The sequence below is a fragment of the Cygnus atratus genome, chromosome 1 (assembly GCF_013377495.2).
Source record: "Cygnus atratus isolate AKBS03 ecotype Queensland, Australia chromosome 1, CAtr_DNAZoo_HiC_assembly, whole genome shotgun sequence".
Taxonomy (NCBI): Eukaryota; Metazoa; Chordata; class Aves; order Anseriformes; family Anatidae; genus Cygnus; species Cygnus atratus.
In genome coordinates, this window is record NC_066362.1 from 11,174,758 (window position 1) to 11,194,441 (window position 19,684).

At 38.8% G+C, this 19,684-nt stretch overlaps 1 long non-coding RNA gene across 1 annotated transcript; it reads right to left on the reverse strand.

Moving 5' to 3' along the window:
• Nucleotides 1-1,321: 1,321 nt before the first annotated feature.
• On the reverse strand, nucleotides 1,322-18,976 carry LOC118249474 (uncharacterized). Its single transcript, XR_004779100.1, has 3 exons — nucleotides 18,535-18,976; nucleotides 14,737-14,909; nucleotides 1,322-1,550 (listed from the first exon to the last, which is right to left on the reverse strand). It is a non-coding gene; the product is annotated as an uncharacterized LOC118249474 (long non-coding RNA).
• Nucleotides 18,977-19,684: the final 708 nt, after the last annotated feature.

Consider the following 19,684-nt stretch of genomic DNA (forward strand, 5'->3'; position numbering starts at 1 on the left):
GGGGGAGTGAGAGAGCAGTTGTGGTGGAGCTCAGCTGCCCAGTTGAGTAAAACCACCATGCCCATCTCCAACAATTACAGCATAGACAACTGTTAGACATAAATTTTGAGAAACAGACCAAAGGCAGCATTCAGTAGACATTCAGTCTACTGTTACTACTTTTAACCGTATCAAATAATTCCCTTAATAGTTTTGTCCAGCCCCATACTAAAATCATTTATAATCCTAATTTTTCTATTGACTGGATATTCCAAAGCGTCTTTTTAATTAAGTAGAAACTTTTTGCTTTCCATGTTATTTGAATTCATTTATAGATTATAGTAATCTATTTTTATTTTTTGTTATTTACCTATTTGCATTGATTGGCCTAGTATTTAATACCTTTTAGTTAATTCAAGTAATCCAATTTGCTTAGTAATGACATGCCGATTCATGTCCATCTTCACTTTTTATTGCTAAACAAGCTAGGCTCTTTTATTCACCTCATGGAATGAGATATCCATTCTGCAAATTATCTCAGCTGCTCTTTCTTCAGTTGTTCTTGGATATAGGTAATTGCCTTTTCATAGATTGCAAATGAGGTCACAGAAGCCATGATCATATTGCCTTAAAGTTACCTTCTTTCTACTAGGAATACCTGATCAGATATATGATGGGATCACACTCTTATCTAATTCTTAACATTCTAATTTGAATTTCAATTTATTATTATCCCACTTATCATCAATCCCCCAAATTCAGTTTTGGTTCTTTCTGGATATCATGACCTTTCTCTGTGATGACATCTAACAAAGTTGTCATCAGATTTCTTTAAACATATGCTTGATCTCATGCCAATGTTACTAACGAAAATATTGTTAGATCAGTCTCAGGACAAATCATTTAAAATTATAGATGCATGTATAGGTAGGTCATTTCATCACATTGTTATTGGTCACTTCACTTCATGAAAAGATTTTGCATAAATTCCCACTTTATCTAGTTTTGCCCCAAAATTTTCATGCAGAACCACACAAAATATTTTACAGAAGTCCAGACAGATCATGTCTGCTGCATTTGCTGAACTTAGAAAACCAGTTAATTAAGAAAATGTCAAATAATATCAGGTTGATCTATCTTTTTTGAAGGTATGTTGCATTCTCCCATTGCCTGTTGTTTAAAAGCAAACAAACAAACACTGAGAGTAAAGATATTTTTTTTTTAATCTTGAATAAATATAACGTATTTCCTTTTCTTAAACTACATAGAGCATTTGCTGCTTTTCTATAAGGCGGCATCTTTCTCTGTCACAATTTAACCGAAATCCTTGCTCCCCTAGCAAGTCCTACAGATTGAAATACAGGAAGTTCAATTTCTGTATTAAATAAAATCTTTGGGGCTGTGAGGGTAGTCAAAGCCTTCTCAGAGGGGTTGTGATTTTCCCATCCTTGAGGAGATCCAAAACTCAACTGGACATGGGCCTGAACAACCTAATCTGCATTGACTTTGATTTAGGTATGGAACTGGACCACATTATCTCCAGTTGCCTTCCATTTTGGAGAGTTCTGAATCTGTAAACAAACACAAAATATTGAAAAATATTACCAACATTTAGATTATCCAGAAAATTAGACACCATGTTAGTAATATTTAAACCAAAGCCATAACTAGTAATGCTAAATTTATAGCTGTTTATCTTTCTTGTTTGAAATAAGGTACTGTATAATAAATGTGGCAATTGTTTTTCATCAGTGTCATTAGACCTTCAATGACAGCTTCGTGTCCACTCCTGCCGCACATAAATTCAAGTAAATTAATGGAAACAGGATTGGATTTATAAATAAATAATAAATAAAGCTAATTAATTCAGTTAGTTACAGCAATCTGTTTTTTCCAAATATAGTAACTGTGTAAACTGTGAAGTAGATTTGTCATTATGGAAATGCAAAAAACAAACAAACAAAAAAAAACAGCAAAATATCATTTAAATATGTGTGCGCATATACATATATAAAATGTATGTCTGCATGTATACATGTGTATATTCACATACATATATATATATACATATATACACATATATACAAATATATGTGTGCATATATATATATGCATATGTATATATATATACATACATATTCAAAATATATACATATATATATATATATGAATATATATGCTTATGTGGGAAAGTGCCATTACTGTTGTACAGAACAATACACAAGATATAAATACTCTTCTGCTGATCAGGAAAACATGCTTTTTGCAAAGGAGAAAAAGACCTGGGTATATTGTCTTTCTTTAGCATATATTATATTACAAGTTTATCTGTTTGCAAATACAATGTTGTAGCTTGAACTCAGAATGTCATTGAAGGTTTGACAAACAAGTCAAACCACAGACTAGAGATGGAATTTATTTTTCCTAAGCAAACTTATACAAAAACAAATTATCTCAATTTTAGTGTTTATTTTATTTCCCCTTTTCATTGCTTAACACTCTTATCTGTACTCTGACCCATGAAACTGCATGTTTTAGTTATGCAGTATGAATTAGATGTAGAAATTCCAGTAACTCATTTGAAATTCTGAATTCAAACACTCCAGGGTACAAAACTATTTCAACCATATTGGCATCATTTTATTTTTCCCTTACATTCTTAAAGACATAGTATGCATGTCCACTCCCTAACACCATAAAAAGAAGCCTCTAGCACAGCTTGCCTATATTCTGGCTGTGTGAACCAGCCACCTTTCTAGGCAATGGACTTTTACAGCTCTGATGCTATGGAAAGTATTTGCTTTTCCTCTCTTCTTGCCTACACAGAATCCATTAGTGTATTACTTTCACACTTTTCTGTACAGGGAAAAAACATGAGATGTGTAGTTTGTATTGGTATCCCATTTTTGTTTCTCAAATGGACAAAAGGTGCTTGCATGGTTTACAATAATCTGCTGTGTATGTGAATGAAAATCTGCTAAATCATTCTCACTGTGAAACATCAGTGTCTGTATACAAGAAGCTGGAAGAAAGCTGCTGTTTTACTATAACATCCCATATAATCTTGAGAACATTGAACCGTTGAACTCTGCTCATGATGAGGTCCTACGGCCTGAGGTCATGATTGAGCAAAGTTTCAAATAGGGTTTCTATATTACACACACATGAATGAAAACCCTATTACTCCTCCTGAGCTGTGCCAAATATTTATTGCTGCAGCTGCACATCCTGACTTTTGGTTATTATGAATACTTATTTATTTATATAAGGTCCCTGTTGTTTTGTCTCATATAAGCATAACACAGAACTTGTGTTAGTCTCCTCCACTGCCATATCTATAGGTAGTTCCTGCAGTATTGTATGAACCTCTGAATAAAGACTGAGTAGTACAAAATGATCTATATTTTTCCCTTTAGCAACAGATTCTTTTACTTCTCTTCACCTTCTTAATTCTATCATCCCCTGGTGCACACATACAGATTTTGAGGTCTGGAAATCCCATATCTGTCTCAAACTCTGGTTGCTCAGACAGAATTTGGAAGATCTCTTGTCTGGCATTGAGCTTATAGGTTTCCCAACTGCTTTTATATTCAGCTCAGCATGAATCCTCTTCTCCTTTACTGTATTTTCATATGCCTTTCATTAATTTTATTGGAAGTCAAAAATCTAAGAATTTGGAATAAAGATACTTTTCTTAAAAAAAAAAAAAAGGAGTTTGGTTCGTTAATGGTTTGGTATTTGAATCTACATTGAAAATGAGGATCTGCTGCAGCTTTTATTTATATTAGTAAATTTATTATATCCATTCAAGTAAATTCTTATATTTGATGGAAAAAGGAAAAATCGTTCTTGATTCTTGAACTCTTTGAGTAAAGCAGATTTTCTGAAATTATGCAGTCAACAAAGAAACTGAAAATCTTGAACCCAGACTTCAAGGTTTGATTCTTTGTTCCACCCCTAAAGCATTTGCTATTATGATTCTGTGATTTCACAGAATCACAGAATCGTCTAGGTTGGAAGAGACCTCCAAGACCACCTAGTCCAACCTCTGTCCTAACACTAACAAAACCTCCACTAAACCATATCACTAAGGACTACATCTAAACGTCTTTTAAAGACCTCCAGGAATGGCGACTCAACCACTTCCCTGGGCAGTCCATTCCAGTGCCTAACAACCCTTTCAGTAAAGAAGTTCTTCCTAATATCCAACCTAAACCTCCCCTGGCACAACCTTAGCCCATTCCCCCTTGTCCTGTCACCAGGCACGTGGGAGAATAGACCAACCCCCACCTCGCTACAGCCTTCTTTAAGGTACCTATAGAGAGCGATGAGGTCTCCCCTGAGCCTCCTCTTCTCCAGGCTAAACAACCCCAGCTCCCTCAGCCGCTCCTCGTAAGACTTGTTCTCCAGACCCCACACCAGCTTTGTTGCCCTTCTCTGGACTCTCTCGAGCACTTCCATGTCCTTCTTGTAGCGAGGGGCCCAAAACTGAACACAGTAATCGAGTTGTGGCCTCACCAGAGCCGAGTACAGGGGGACAATCACTTCCCTAGACCTGCTGGCCACGCTGCTTCTTATACAAGCCAGGATGCTGTTGGCCTTCTTGGCCACCTGAGCACACTGCTGGCTCATATTCAGCCGACTATCAACCAGTACTCCCAGGTCCTTCTCGGCCAGGCAGTTTTCCAACCACTCATCTCCCAGCCTGTAGCGCTGCTTGGGGTTGTTGCGCCCCAGATGCAGGACCCGGCACTTGGCCTTGTTGAACTTCATACAGTTGACCTCAGCCCATCGGTCCAGCCTATCCAGATCCTCCTGCAGAGCCTTCCTGCCCTCAAGCAGATTGACACACGCACCTAACTTGGTGTCATCTGCAAACTTACTGAGGGTGCACTCGATCCCCTCGTCCAGGTCATCGATAAAGATATTAAAGAGGACCGGCCCCAGCACTGAGTCCTGGGAGACTCCACTAGTGACCGGCCTCCAACTGGATTTGACTCCATTCACCACAACTCCTTGGGTCCGGCCATCCAGCCAGTTTTTAACCCAACAAAGCGTACGCCAGTCCAAGCCATGAGCAGCCAGTTTCTTGAGGAGAATGTTGTGGGAAACGGTGTCAAAAGCCTTACTGAAGTCAAGGTAGACCACATCCACAGCCTTCCCCTCATCCACCAAGCGTGTCACTTGGTCATAGAAGGAGATCAGGTTCGTCAAGCAGGACCTACCTTTCATAAACCCATGCTGACTGGGCCTGATCACCTGGTTGCCCTTCAAGTGCTGCGTGACGACACTCAAGATAATCTGCTCCATGAGCTTCCCTGGCACTGAGGTCAAACTAACAGGCCTATAGTTCCCCGGGTCTACCCTCCGGCCCTTCTTGTAGATGGGTGTCACGTTTGCTAGCCGCCAGTCGACTGGGACCTCTCCTGATAGCCAGGACTGCCGATAAATGATGGAAAGCGTCTTGGCTAGCTCCTCCACCAGTTTGCTCAGTACCCTCATGTGGATCCCATCCGGCCCCATCGACTTGCCTACATCCAAGTGCTGTAGCAGGTCGCCAACCATTTCCTCGTGGATAGTGAGGGCCACATCCTGCTCCCCATCCCCTTCCACCAGCTCAGGGTACCGGGTATCCAGAGAACAACTTGTTTTGCCGCTAAAGACTGAGGCAAAGAAGGCATTGAGTACCTCAGCCTTCTCCTCATCTCTTGTAACTAAGTTTCCCCCCGCATCCAGTAAAGGATGGAGATTCTCCTTAGTCCTCCTTTTTGTGTTGATGTATTTGTAAAAACATTTTTTGTTACCTATAACGGCAGTAGACAGATTGAGCTCCAGATGAGCTTTGGCCTTTCTAATTTTCTCCCTGCACAGCCTCGCAACATCCTTATAGTCCTCTTGAGTAGCCTGCCCTCTTTTCCAAAGATTATAAACCCTCCTTTTTCTCCTAAGCTCGAGCCACAACTCTCTGTTCAGCCAGGCCGGTCTTCTTCCATGCCGGCTCGTCTTTGGGCACGTGGGAACAGACCGCCCCTGAGCCATTAAGATTTCCTTCTTGAAGAGTGCCCAGCCTTCCTGGACTCCTCTGCCCTTCAGAACCTCCTCCCAAGGGACTCTGCCAACCAGTGTCCTGAACAGCTCAAAGTCAGCCCTCCGGAAGTCCAATACAACGGTTTTACTGATCCTCTTCCTGACTTCACCAAGAATAGAGAACTCTACCATTTCGTGGTCACTCTGCCCAAGACAGCTCTCAACCACCACATCTCCCACCAGTCCGTCACTGTTTGTGAACAGAAGGTCTAGTGGGGCACCTCCCTTGGTAGGCTCTCCAACCAGCTGCGTCAGGAAGCTATCTTCCACGCTCTCCAGAAACCTCTTAGACTGCTTTCTCTGGGCTGTGTTGTGCTTCCAGGATATGTCTGGGAAGTTGAAGTCCCCCACGAGAACAAGCGCTGAGTATTTCGTGGCTTCTGCCAGCTGCCTGTAGAACTCCTCATCTATCTCCTCATCCTGGTTCGGTGGTCTATAACAGACCCCCCCGGGATGCTTGCCTTGTTGGCCTTCCCTCTGATCCTAACCCATAGAGACTCAACCTTATCATTCCCAGCCTCAAGTTCCACAACACCAAAACGCTCTCTAATATAGAGAGCCACACCACCACCCCTTCTGTGTTGCCTGTCCCTTCTGAAGAGCCTATAGCCAGGCATTGCAGCACTCCAGTCATGAGAGTGGTCCCACCACGTTTCCGTGACGGCAACCAAGTCATAGCCTGCCTGCTGCACGATGGCTTCCAGCTCCTCTTGTTTGTTATCCATGCTGCGTGCATTAGTGTAGATGCACTGCAGTTGGGCCATTTGCCCCATGGGGCAAAACGCCCCATGGTCAAAAAAAAAAACAAAATTTCTGTGTTGGCACCAGCCTCTGAGCCACGTGTTAATCAGGTGGGCTTTCCATGTCCTCTCGGTACCCCTCCCTGCCACTGTAGGAGTAGATGAAAACACCACCTGTACTCCCGCTCCATCCACTAAACGTCCCAGTCCCCTAAAGTCCCGTTTGATAGCCTTCAGGCTTCTCTCTTCAATATCATCACTGCCAGCCTGGACTATCAAAAGAGGGTAGTAGTCAGAGGGGCGAACCAGGTTGGGAAGCTTTCTGGCAACATCCCTGACCCTGGCTCCAGGGAGGCAGCAGACTTCCCTACGGGTAGGGTCAGGTCGACAAACAGGGCCCTCTGTTCCCCTGAGAAGGGAGTCACCTACAACGATCACCCTTCTGTCTTTCTTGGTGGAGGCAGTCTTGAGGCGTGGAGTCAACTTCCTTGCCCTAGGCATCCTCCTGGGTAGACTTTCTACCTCATCCTCACCCACCGGTCTCTCAAGCTCCAGGGCCTCAAATCTGTTATGTAAGGGCACCTGGGAAGGAGGGCCGGTGGGCGGGGGGGGGGGGGGGTGCGTTGCCTGCAAGGTCGAGCAGGGACCTGTCTCCATTCCTCCTCAACTCCTAGGTCGCCTCCCTCTGCCCCACAGCGACAGGGCAGGGGGTCCACCCCCATTTGGGGTGTCTCACCCCAGTACCTCTCCTTCAAGCCCTGCAGGGCTCCACCAGTCTATCCTGCTCCACCAGTCTATCTCCCGCTCACACTCCCTGATAGCCCTCAACCTATCCACCTCCTCTTTGAGTTCTGCCACCAGGTGGACCAGGTCATCCACCTGCTCGCACCTCACACACACGGTGCCTCTGCCTCTCTCAGATGGCAGCAACAGGCTCAGACACTCCCTGCAACCAGAGACCTGAACTGCCGCATTGTTGATAAGGCGGTCAGTCTGCGTGGTTACAGACTTTCTAGAGAGAGCGCTCTGCCTGGTGTAGACCATTGCAGCCTAGTTAGCGGTCGACAGCCGTTAAAGTTGTTGTTCTTATGGGCGGGGGGTACGTTCTGCGCTCTCTACCCTGCCTGCGCGAACTGCCGCACGAACTGACGCGCCCCGCCCTTCTGACGCGCCACGCCCTAGTCGCCGCGCTCCCTAGGGGCTGCTTTTGAACAGCCGGGGAGGGGGCGCTGCTGGCTCCGCCTACGCCTCATCAGCCGCCTCGTCAGCCTCCCTCACGAGGGCTGCCGCGTCCTGGCGGCTCCCTCGAGCGGCCTCGATGTCGGAAAAAAAGCCCTGCCTGTCCCGATCCCCCGCTCCGCTGCAGAACGCGCCTGCCCCGGAGCCGATCGCCTCGGCAAGTCATTTAACATATTTTTTATGTTATTTTAGATGTAATTTTAGATGTAATTTGTAATATGTAATTTTAGATTTAACATAAAACTCATAGTCCAGGAGACCGTGGAGATATAAGCCACAAATGGTGTTCCTAATTAACTGCTTCTGAGATTTAGAAATCCCCAGGAGTAAATTATTTTACATTAACATTTTCAGACTGGATTATGAGACACAGCCTAGCTTGGATTCACTATACCAAGTAGTACTGTCATCATGCTCGTCACTTATCATAGTTTTCAGCAGACAACATCACAGCTATAGTCTCTAATTTTTGTAGTAAGGGAGTCCCCAAGGTCTGGGTTGGGCCTGTGAGAGCCAGCTGGGCTCCTGGTTAGATCTCACTTTTAGATTTTACAACATACAGTTTTGCAAAACTTATTATGAGATTTGTTGCTGTTGTATGTTATTGTTCAAGTTCAAAATGAACACAGGGATCAAAACAGAGGAAATTACTGGAGAATTTCAGAATTCTGCCATGTGGTATCTCCTCAAGTCTGGATTCAAATCAGGACCTAAACTTGAATTGCATGGGAACTATTGATGCAAGATAACTTACCTGTTATTATTAAAAAATAAAATAAAAAAAAATGCAATAAATATCCTCAATGAATTGAAAGTAAAAATAGTCACTAGAAATTCAACGGCATAAATATAGTAATGAAAATTTAATAATTTAAAATGATATTTAGCTTATTACTTGCCCAATCTAAACCCAAACTACATTTTGAAAAAATCATGTCATTTCTAGTTTTGATTTTCATCTGCTTCATTGCTAGCCAGAAGGTATATTATAGTTATCCTTTCTAAGTCTTAGAAACTGCATGACACAGTCCTGTCCTCTCTTGGGAAATTTCTAAAAGGCTTTTGGAGACACAAAAGGTCCTTGGAGTTTTTATGAAGCACTAAAAGCTATCTGAACTTCAAGATTCTTTTTCTGAAAATTGAAAAACTTCAAAGTTTGGTTTCCTACCAATCATAATGGAAAGAATTGTACTAACTACAAAGAAACATTTTTTTTCCTTTTTTTTCTTTTTTTTTTTTTTTCCTGTTAAGGAAACATTCCATTTTGCTGTTGCATTGACTTTCTTGTAATCTCACATTTATTAAAATTGATGAAGGTACGAAGCTTAGGGTTTTCTCACTTACAGATAAATATGTCACTGTCTCTCTATACTGTGTTGAACTGACATTCCTATTCTGCATGCCAGTTCATTAGGAATGGTAAGGAATCTGGAAAAGAAACAAACAAACAAGAATTCATGTACTAACTATGCCCCTTCCTTTTGCATTTCCTAACCAAACCAGGGAAACTTTACAAAAGCCTGGAATGTCCTTAATTTCCTTTAAATGTGTGTGTGTTTGTGTACATATATGTATGTATAATTTTGCTTAACTCTGCTTCTGAAAAATCCCTAAGAAAAGAATTGGCAAAACAGACTGAAGAAAGACATGCATGAGATAGTTTTGGCTCAGCTATAAGCAACAGAGTTCTAAAAACCTCACATATCTATGGGACACAAGGACAAAGTCAGGGACAAGGTCAAGGACAGTGACCTTCATCCTGTGTGTCTTTGCAGGTATGTAATGATTTTCTACATCTCTAGTTACTCTTTCTATGTAGTCAATAGTAATAAATAGGAAGGGGACAGATCATCTGTCTTACGTTAGTTTTTTACTTTATGGGGTAATTAATAGTTTCCTATTCTTCTTTAAGGATTACCAACAAACCTTAGGTCACTAGCTCAGGTGTATGATAGGAAGGAACAGCTGTTAAGATAAATCCTGTTCAGGTTATTTACATTACTCTCTCAGACACCAGACCATTGGTCTCTGTGTTGCTGAAGCACACCTGAGCCTACTAACTTATTGACAGTTTTGAAATCTCTACTTTGTTCTGGAATGTGTGTATATATAAACGATTTCCAGCCAAGCTCTATAGTTTCAAACAGCTTAACTTTGAATATTCTGTCTTAACTGGATAAAACCTGACCTCGGTGATACATTTTCATTGACCTTATTGAGGTGAGGATGACACCCATTGCCCTCCTGGGGGAATTTTCAAACTATTCCAATTGAACAATAGCTTTCTTATGTAATGGGGGGGTTGGGATCAAGAAGTTGCAGCAGACTGTGAGAAAGTATAAAAATGAACCATTCCAATTATTAGGTGTGTTAATTCTAAACTGACCAATGTTTATGTTTCCATTTTCTCTCAATAAGGGCTATGACTTCAGATGTCTAGTGCAACCATTGTTGTTGTTTTTTGTATTGTGTTTTTTTTTTTTTTTTTTTAACTGAAAAGACAGTACTTTCCTTTCCTTACAATTGAGTCTGAAAAAGGATTACTTTTGTGTGTTTGAAATGGAGGGGGGAGGAAAAAGCTTGGGCTAAAATAAATATTTCACTTGGATCTCCATTCCATCTATGAGGATGACTCAGATTAATTTTTTCCTTTGTGTGTTGAGCTACATTTCCTACCTTCCAGGAAAGTGTTATAACTGCTAGATCATGGGTATTCTGTCATTCAGTGTTATTAATGTATTCCTCTGACACGTTTTATCCTGTACAAATTATGAAATAATAAGAAAGAGAATCCATTCTCAGGGACCATAGAGATGTTTAAATCAACAAATAATTCTCCTTGGTTTTGTATTTTAATAAAACTGAAACAGGTGGAACATAAGAGGCATAAGAAGAACCAGCTCAAGAAAGCCAACAACATAAAGGATAAGAGATTTTTTTCTGAAAGACTGAAAATCCCTGTTCAAATTTTTTGTAGGGGAGTATCAGTACCTAGGAGTTGTAGATGAATGGCTGGATATATCCAGACTATAAAAGAGAAAGCATGCAAAGCACTAACTCCATCACCTTACTTCTAAATCTGGCCTTGACTTTTCTCAGAAGAAAACAGTTTGTAAACTTGGGAACTGAAGAGCTTTGGGACTAATGGCATTACATTTTTCAAGGAGTATAGTATTTACAGATCCACGCATGTGTTCACACTTCTACATGCTGTTTCCAGCCTTCATTTGACATTCAGTTGCTGCAATGTGCTACTTCTTAGATGTTTGACATCCAAAGATTCTCTTGGGACCTATATTTCATAGTACATCACTTCTTGTCTGGGCCAAATGATATTTCAGGGATCAAGTTCTTCTGAAGTTCAGAGTTCCCTTTCTAAGTACAGGTAGCCAGAAAAGAGTAACCTGAATGAAAAGTTGTGTTTTTTTTTTTTTAACTCCATCTTAAATATATTACTGCTGTACTTACTGTGCTAAATGTGTCTGTCAGGCAGTGGTCCCTGATTCTCCAAGCTAACTCAGGCAGAGCGGCTAGTGAACATACTAGCACTTTGCTTTAAAGCACATTGGTGAAACCACACTATGCAGCACTGGAGAGATACTCATCTCTGTCTCCATATGTTCTCAAGAGAGAGCTCCTGTTCTCTCAATACATAATTATGATATACGTGATTTCTTCAGTCAGAAGTGCATGAAATGACCTTAGAGATGGATTGCTTGAAACATGTAGGGATGGAAGCTTGCTGGGATAGTATAGAAAAAACATAGCATAAAGGGGGCTCTAGTCCAGTTTCATCTATGCTGTCTACTGGAGTAGCTCTGGAGCATGTCCTGTTCAGAATGAAGGAGGAAAATTAACTGGCAGCCTTACAGACTTGCCTTATTCTCCTGTCCCAAATCATAATTTGGGGGAATTACTTAGGTTTTGGCTGGCACTGTGGATCAAAATAGATCATTCTCTCAAATTGATTTAGGATGATGCATAGAGGATGCATTTTTTTTTTCTTAACATTTTAGTGTATAGAACTGCATGACTTCATGAATCTTATACAAATATACATTCTTCCCCATATTAACCCACATCTTTAAATACGATATCATCTGACTGTTATCTGGCACTCCCAAGTGCTATTGATATAATTGCAGTACAATTAGTCCCCCTTTCTAACAGTATGCTTTTGTCTGACATCCATTCTTTAGAGCTCTATTAATCTCAGAAGTCAGAGGCTTAATTCCAGCATTAGATACCACAGTGTAGGCAACTACCAGTATAGCTGTTGACATATGCACTAAATAGCTAAACTGCCATTATGGAGCTTATGGAGGCTCCAACAATATGATCAGTAAAGTCTAGGAAGTGATCTAGTTCTCCATAACATGCATACCCATACCCAGTCTTCTGAATCTTTAGACTTTGGTGACAATGTTGAGTGAACATTGAATACAAAGAGCTTGGATGTGTAACTCACAGAAATTCAACACCTAAATTCAAGCTTCTAAATCTAAACGTTAAGCTCACTCAAGACACCCTCTATCTACATAATAAAAACAAAATCATTTTGTTTTGATATTTCTCTCAATCGCACTGTCCTTCAGACAGTACTTCAGACTTCATTACATAAAAATCCCTGAGTTTTGCATGGGTATTTTTAATTATTGGAAAGCAAACTTTCGAGCATCTTTTTTTCTTCCCCTGTTTGAATCTGGTTACTTTTATTTTTCCTATTAAAGATTCTTCTTGTTAACTATTGCATACTTGAATAACCCGTATCATCTGATTTGATCATCTTATGACAAAACTATTAACGAAGTATTCTATTTAAATCTTAATTCTAGGCATCTATAACTTGCATTTCTTGTATATTTTCCCCTTTATATCCATGAGACGCATCCTGAATAATCCAAAGGAATTTGATTATATTTGTATATTGTAAATTATTATCAATTAAAGACTAAAGTAATGTCAAATGAACTCAAACATATATATATATATAATCTATTGAATGAACACAAATGGTCCTTAATTTCTCTTATAGGCATTTTACGGTTAGCTTGACCCCCTAATGCTTGAAGTTTAAACATGAAGGAAGTGAAGGTATGCTTAGGAGGCCTTCCCTTATTTCCATTATTTTTTCATATATTATCCACTGTGTGATGAAGTAGTAGACAAAGACTGGCAGTACATCCATACACACTCTATGAAGATTTTGATCTGGCCAGATCCAGCCCTTGTCCAATCTCTAAGCTATGAAGATGCATGAATGTGTCATTGCACTTCAGCGATAACTGCAGAGTCTCAGCAGAGCTCAGCAGGTTTGGTACAGTGCTATGCTAATATAGCCAACTCGCTGACAGATTGGAACTGGCACACATCCACATACCCTGGAGTACAGACAAAATAAGTTCAAGTCTATCTGCACGTGTTCATAAAAGCAAACGCACAGCTGCACAGCCTAAAAGAGAAAGGGAGTGGCTCAGGCCAGAAGCTCACCCTACTTCTTACGCATTCACTGCCTAAAAAAGGAAGGGAAACTGAATATTCTCAGGGCGTGGGGGTGAAATCTGTCTGGTGTGATGACACAGTACACAGAGAGTTGTGTAAGTATTTTGCCTTTAGGAGAGGTACGGAGCTGTACTTTCCCCAGCACAGGGCTAGTGCTAAATGTTACAGTTAATCCTTCAGGGTATGAGTCCTGTGTCAGCCTTGAGCCTCCATTAGATTAGCCAGCTGTAGGAAGGAGAAATACTTGGCAGGAAAGAAAGGAAAGCAAAGCAATGTGCATATGTATTTGGCTCCGTCTTTCTCCCAGATGAACAGTACAATTTTATTTCTTTCAGGTAGGAAGGAAAATCTCTTAACAATTTAGCTTTGTGTGTCTTGTCTTTGCAAATTCATTTTTATTCCTAGTAATGGCAGGATTTATAATAATCAGATTATATATAAATTTATAAGAATTTCAGGTTAACTTCTTGAATTTGAATTAAATTTTCCACCCAATTTAAAAAAGTTCAAAGAGAAAGTGTTATCTCTATAACCAAGGGAAAGACAAACAAAAACATACCTTTGGAAGAAAAACATACTAATTCATTCTTGCTTGGCTTGTGTAAAAGCTATGCTGCTAACTTTTGTAAGTGTGAATGTATAGAAATTTTATTAAGATCAGCTTCTGAAAGACAGAAAGTAACTTGAAGAGCCTATTTTTTTTATCAGAGTCCAAAAGATTGTCAAACATCATTCTGAATTAAAAAAAAAAAAATGCACGGGAAGATAGAATTTGAATTGTATTGGATTCTATTTGAATTTTAGACAGATGATATGGAGTGTTTTCAGTCTTTGTGTTTTCAGTCTGATTTTATATTTTGCATTTCTTATGTTCTTATAACAGCAGCGCACACGAACAGTAATCCCTTCTAGAACCTGCCTGAGTGAAATGCCAAACCCATGCTAGGTATCACTTGCTTTTCTAAAGGTGTAGTAATTCTCTTGAAAGCAGATATATGATGCACATGCAGGAGAACGGAAATAAGACTTACCTTACATGACATTTGTGACTGGAAAGATTAAAGCAAACCCTTTATCATCTTTTTCTTAGTATTATCATATTTTCATTAGACTCTGCATATTTAGTCTTAACTAAATTAGCCTTAAGAACACTTAATTCTTTAACTATGTTATATGAAGTGCAAATTACTTGGTCAAATTTCTTTTAATTTCCAACTATCTTTCTTCTTTGCTTCAACAAATGGTTGGTCAAACTTAATCCTCATCTCTGAAATTTCCTTTGTTTCAACAAAGTATTTTTTTCCTCCTAGTGGCAGACAATGATCTCCCCCAGTGTCTCTCAGGTCAAGGCAAAATTTTAAACTATAAGAAAACAGAGAAGGAAAAGGGTAAGCACAGTGATTACAGAAATACTGCAAGACATTCCCGAAAGTCTTTCAACTCTTAAGAGAGAGATACCTATGAGCATCCTTGTGGATGTGGGCAAGAGGAGAGCAAAGGCAGTCTGACACACAGCCTAATAATAATAATAATAATAGCCAAGAGCAGGGTCCAAGAGGAACAAGGATATCCCAATTCTCAAGAGCCAAAGAGATATTTTAAAGTGTTAATAAGCAAGAAAAACTTTGAATCATTAAAGCAAATGTGTTAAAATGCACATACTGTTATTCGTTGTCCCTTGCATTACTTATCATGTTATCTTACAACACCAAAATTAGTATTTTAGAAAACAAAAATTGTACTTAGCAACAGAACTAAGGGCTAATTTCTCCTGCATGAGTATTTATAATTTCTCAGTAATACAAATTAGATTTGTATTTGTCAGCTGGATTTAAATTGGTCAATTTTAAAATTACCAATTCAGTAATTCTTTCTTTGTCAGAGTATTCATTTAAAACAAAAATGTGACCATAGTCAAACACTATTTATTTATTTATTTATTTATTTTAGGTAAAATACTATTGGGAAAAAAATGCTCTTACGACTAATGTGTCATTCCATCTCTCTCTGACTAAAGTTTCACAAAGATTTAAAAATAAATAAATAAATAAATAAAACACCACCAACAACAACAAAATCCTGCAGCTGAGAAAAGTTGTATAGTCTACAAAATTGTAATGAAAACCATATCAAGTTTTTTTAAGTTCAGCCCTAAAGAGATCTGTATGGAAATATTAGGATTGGCAGAGTCAAAAGTCACCTGCAGATGATAAGAAAAAGCACTTGTTTTCAAAGGCAGAGTGGATAAATAGAGAATAGTTTCTTTTTCACTCTGAATGGTAAAATGAAAATCTATTCTTACCTAAAATTCGGGAACTAAAAGATCCCCTAAGTAGCTGGCTTTCCATTTCCTTTTGGAAGTGCCACTGGACAAAAAATGCTACCTGAGATGATTGAGCTATGAAGTTTGGAAATCATTTAGAAAAGATTCTGTTATTTATCTCAGAGGCAGATGTAACTTTATGTTACATGGGGGCCTAACTCAACAAAGTAATTATCATCAGTGCAGCTTTTGGTTTCAGGAACTGGCAATTAAAATCAGTGCAATAGCTGGATACAAGAGTTTTACTGCAGGCATTGATCATTTTATTATCCACATCTTTGCATTAATTAAAAAGAGAATTATGGGGTCAATAGTTAGTGATTGGACTGGTTCATAAGATGATAAAAGTTGTTTGATATAACAATTTGATGTCTAGTAATGACAGACCAATTTTCTCATCAAGTTGAAGGGGTAACTTACAAATAAACTTTCCAAATTTTCTAGAAAATGTATCGAGATTTATCAATGATAGTTTCAAGCAAAATGGGATTCCATTTTCTATATTTTGGCACTTATTTGTCCATGATGAATTCAGCATTGCAAAGATTAAGGATTAATTTAGCTTAGTCTACTATTGGACATAATTCATTATCCACAGAGATCTGCAAACATTAAAGAAAAATCTTAAAAATAAAAAATAGAATTTTTCAACCTCAAGAATTATGAGGAATAAGGTCAAATCAAGAACAATTAGGGGGTTTTTAAAAAGCTTAATCAAATTTATTTTCCCACACTTTCTTTGTAAATTGTTCTCTCTCAATTTCTGTTAAATCTCATTTTTACTTTATGTATTTATTTATTAGATAAACCTGTGACTTTGGGCTATGTTTTATAAATGTGTTACTTTAGTTGTCTTACCAAGTATGCATCTGTACTAGAACTGTTTATACTACATACTGTATAAAGAAACGTCTATAAGAAGTGGAAGCAACACTATTTCTTTTTTTTGTCACTCCTGAAGGAAAAAACTAAAATATCCTTTGAAAGCACAGGGTATATCTGAAAGACTTTGTCAAAACAGTGACTGTTTTTAAAGGCAATTTCTTAAGAAAAAAATTAACAACTCACAGCGATACATTACATTACGATAGTAATGATAAATATAAAAAGTCATTTTTCAAAGACACTGCTTACACAAAGAGTTGCTTGTTATTTCTTGTTATGTCTGTGATCAAGAGGACATTTTTTTGCTTCTAGTTTTTGGTTAAGATTTCAATCAGCTTATTTTATTTTATTTTTATTGTATATATCATGCACATAATTATAATAAGATCCAGATCTCTGACTTGGCAATAGTTTTCTAAACAACACAAACAAATCACCATTGCAGACACTCAGTAAGTCTGGAATGATTTAGATCTAGCTACTCTACTGAAATACTATGAGTTGTCTTTAACCTAGATGGAGAGCAACTAATTTATTTTCTACCATCTATTCTTCATAATTAAGAATTCTTCTTTGGGCACTACTGTACTTTAGCATTAGTTATCCTCTGTAATATGGTCTAACAACAATTCTGCATGTTAACATTCACAGCCTTTGGTTAGTGCATCTCTTCAAAATTAGGCCATCTTGTACTTAGACTTAATGCTAAGGAAAATGAGCATATCATTAACAAATATTGAGAACAAAAGAGAGCTGGAGAGTATTTCCACTGCTGCAAAAATGTAAAAGCCAAATAGGAATGAGGTTTAGAAAGCTATTGGGTCAAAAAGAAAAGATGATTTTTTTATATTCCATTGTGAGGGATTTTCTTTTCTGTCATCATGTTATGACTTACAGACGTCTCAGTGCTGTTTCTATTATTTTTTGTTGTAGCTTCCTCCACTTAAATAATAATGCACAAAGCAAGACAGTTTGAATTACGTCTTAATCCAATGAGGTACTGAGCTCACTACTGAAGATGATGAAAGGCAGAGAGACCTTTTCTGGTATTTATTAAAAATGAGCTGAGAGAGGACTTCAGATTTTGAATTCCAATGAAAATATTGGGTCTTTAACATCTTGATAAAAGTACTTAGAATCTTCAGGATTTAATCCTAAGGTTATACCATGAAATACTTCTTGTAATAAAACATGAATTGTAGTGTTTTGTTGTTGTTTATGCTTTTTTCGCTTTCCATAGTACATTTGAGCCACTAAGTAGCTCAGAGTAGGCTAGCAGCAGATAGTACACATTGCATGTGTGACAGATATGCCACATTCCAGTTCTTATGATTTCTGAGACGTGGCCATGAGAAAGAAAATATGCCCGGAACACTGCTGAGAAAATCTGAACTGCCTGGTATTTCAAAAGAGACAGAAGAACCTCTGCTATCTTGTCAGCTGCTTTAGAATAAGATAGAAAATTACATATCAGCACCCTTTCCTTGTCCTCACATCACCCTACCAACATCTGTGAAGGAGGTGACATAGTCCAAGTAAATTTTGTACATTTTGGCACACATTTGCTCATGATGAATTCAGCATTGCAAAGATTATGGATTAGCATTGATTGGAGCAATCAGTATGGTTGCATAAGCATAAATCCAAATGAAAACATAAAGAAAACTTCTCCAACACACACACACACACACACACACACACACAAAAAAAAGCTATTGTACATTAATGGTAACACTTTCCCAGTAAAGCTGCAGATATTGGATGGAAAGCACAGCATACCTCAGTGGGAGAATGAGGCATTGCACAGTCTTCTGGGGAGCAACAAGAGTTTACAAGCACACCCCTGGATACAGCTGTGGGGAGAGAAGAGCGAGAAGTCCATGCCTCTCTTTTAAAGAAGATTCCTTCCCTTTTGCAATCCGCTCAGAGATGGATACACTAAGTACAAGTGGTATAGCTGGAGGGAGTCTGTGGGGAGGCAGGCAGGAAGGCCCAGTCTTGGATTCTGCTATGGAGTCAGTGCATGATCACCAGATATGATCTGATGCAGTTCCTTGGATGACAGAACGTTTCTTGACTTGGTCCTCTGAAGAATGCCCACATGCTCCTCAGTGATCTGTTTTCTCTTTGATGAGGCTAAGGTGACTTAACTTAGCTTTCGGACTTCTTTTCTGGGAAGAGCCCAGGTGGATCACTCTTATCACCCTCCCTTATCATATCTGTGAGAAGGCTAAGAGAAAAGGTCAAGTAAAATCAGAGAAAGGAGGAGGTATTTTTACAGGATTTGACTTGTTGGCAGACACAGCATTCACTAGTGACCCAAGAAATTCATGCGGAAGAAAAATATAGAAGTATGCAAAATACATGAAATAGGTCCCCTAGAGAGGCAGCTGATCCAGGCATCCTGCACAATAGTGTATAAATATAATGAGATTAAATATTTACAGTAGTAAGGAGCAAAGTCTAGTTTATGATACGTTTTTAGCAGGGATATGCAGAAGCAAATCAGTTCCTAGTGGCATACAGGTGCCTAGTAGGATGGTTGTCTCCCAGTGAAATCAGGATAGACCATAAACATCTAAAAATTTCACCATGTGCCTTGAAAGCAACTCTGCATGTCTACATATTTTCTGAAAATCTATCTGCCACTTAAATCACCAAAACAAAAATGAAGACAGCACCAGACAAAGGATTACAGTTCTCATCACAGCTGACCCAAGAAAAAAATGAGAAAACAGAAAGATATATCAAAAAATACAATTTTAAGAATTTCATATTTGTATTTTGGATACAAGTTTATGTATTATGTAATAATAAAATCCAAAATAGGCATACCTAAGAATCAAAGTACTTTTTATTTTATTTTTTTACCACTCAGATTAAAATTCATTAAACTTAGATGACATGATAAAGCCCAACACGGTAACAA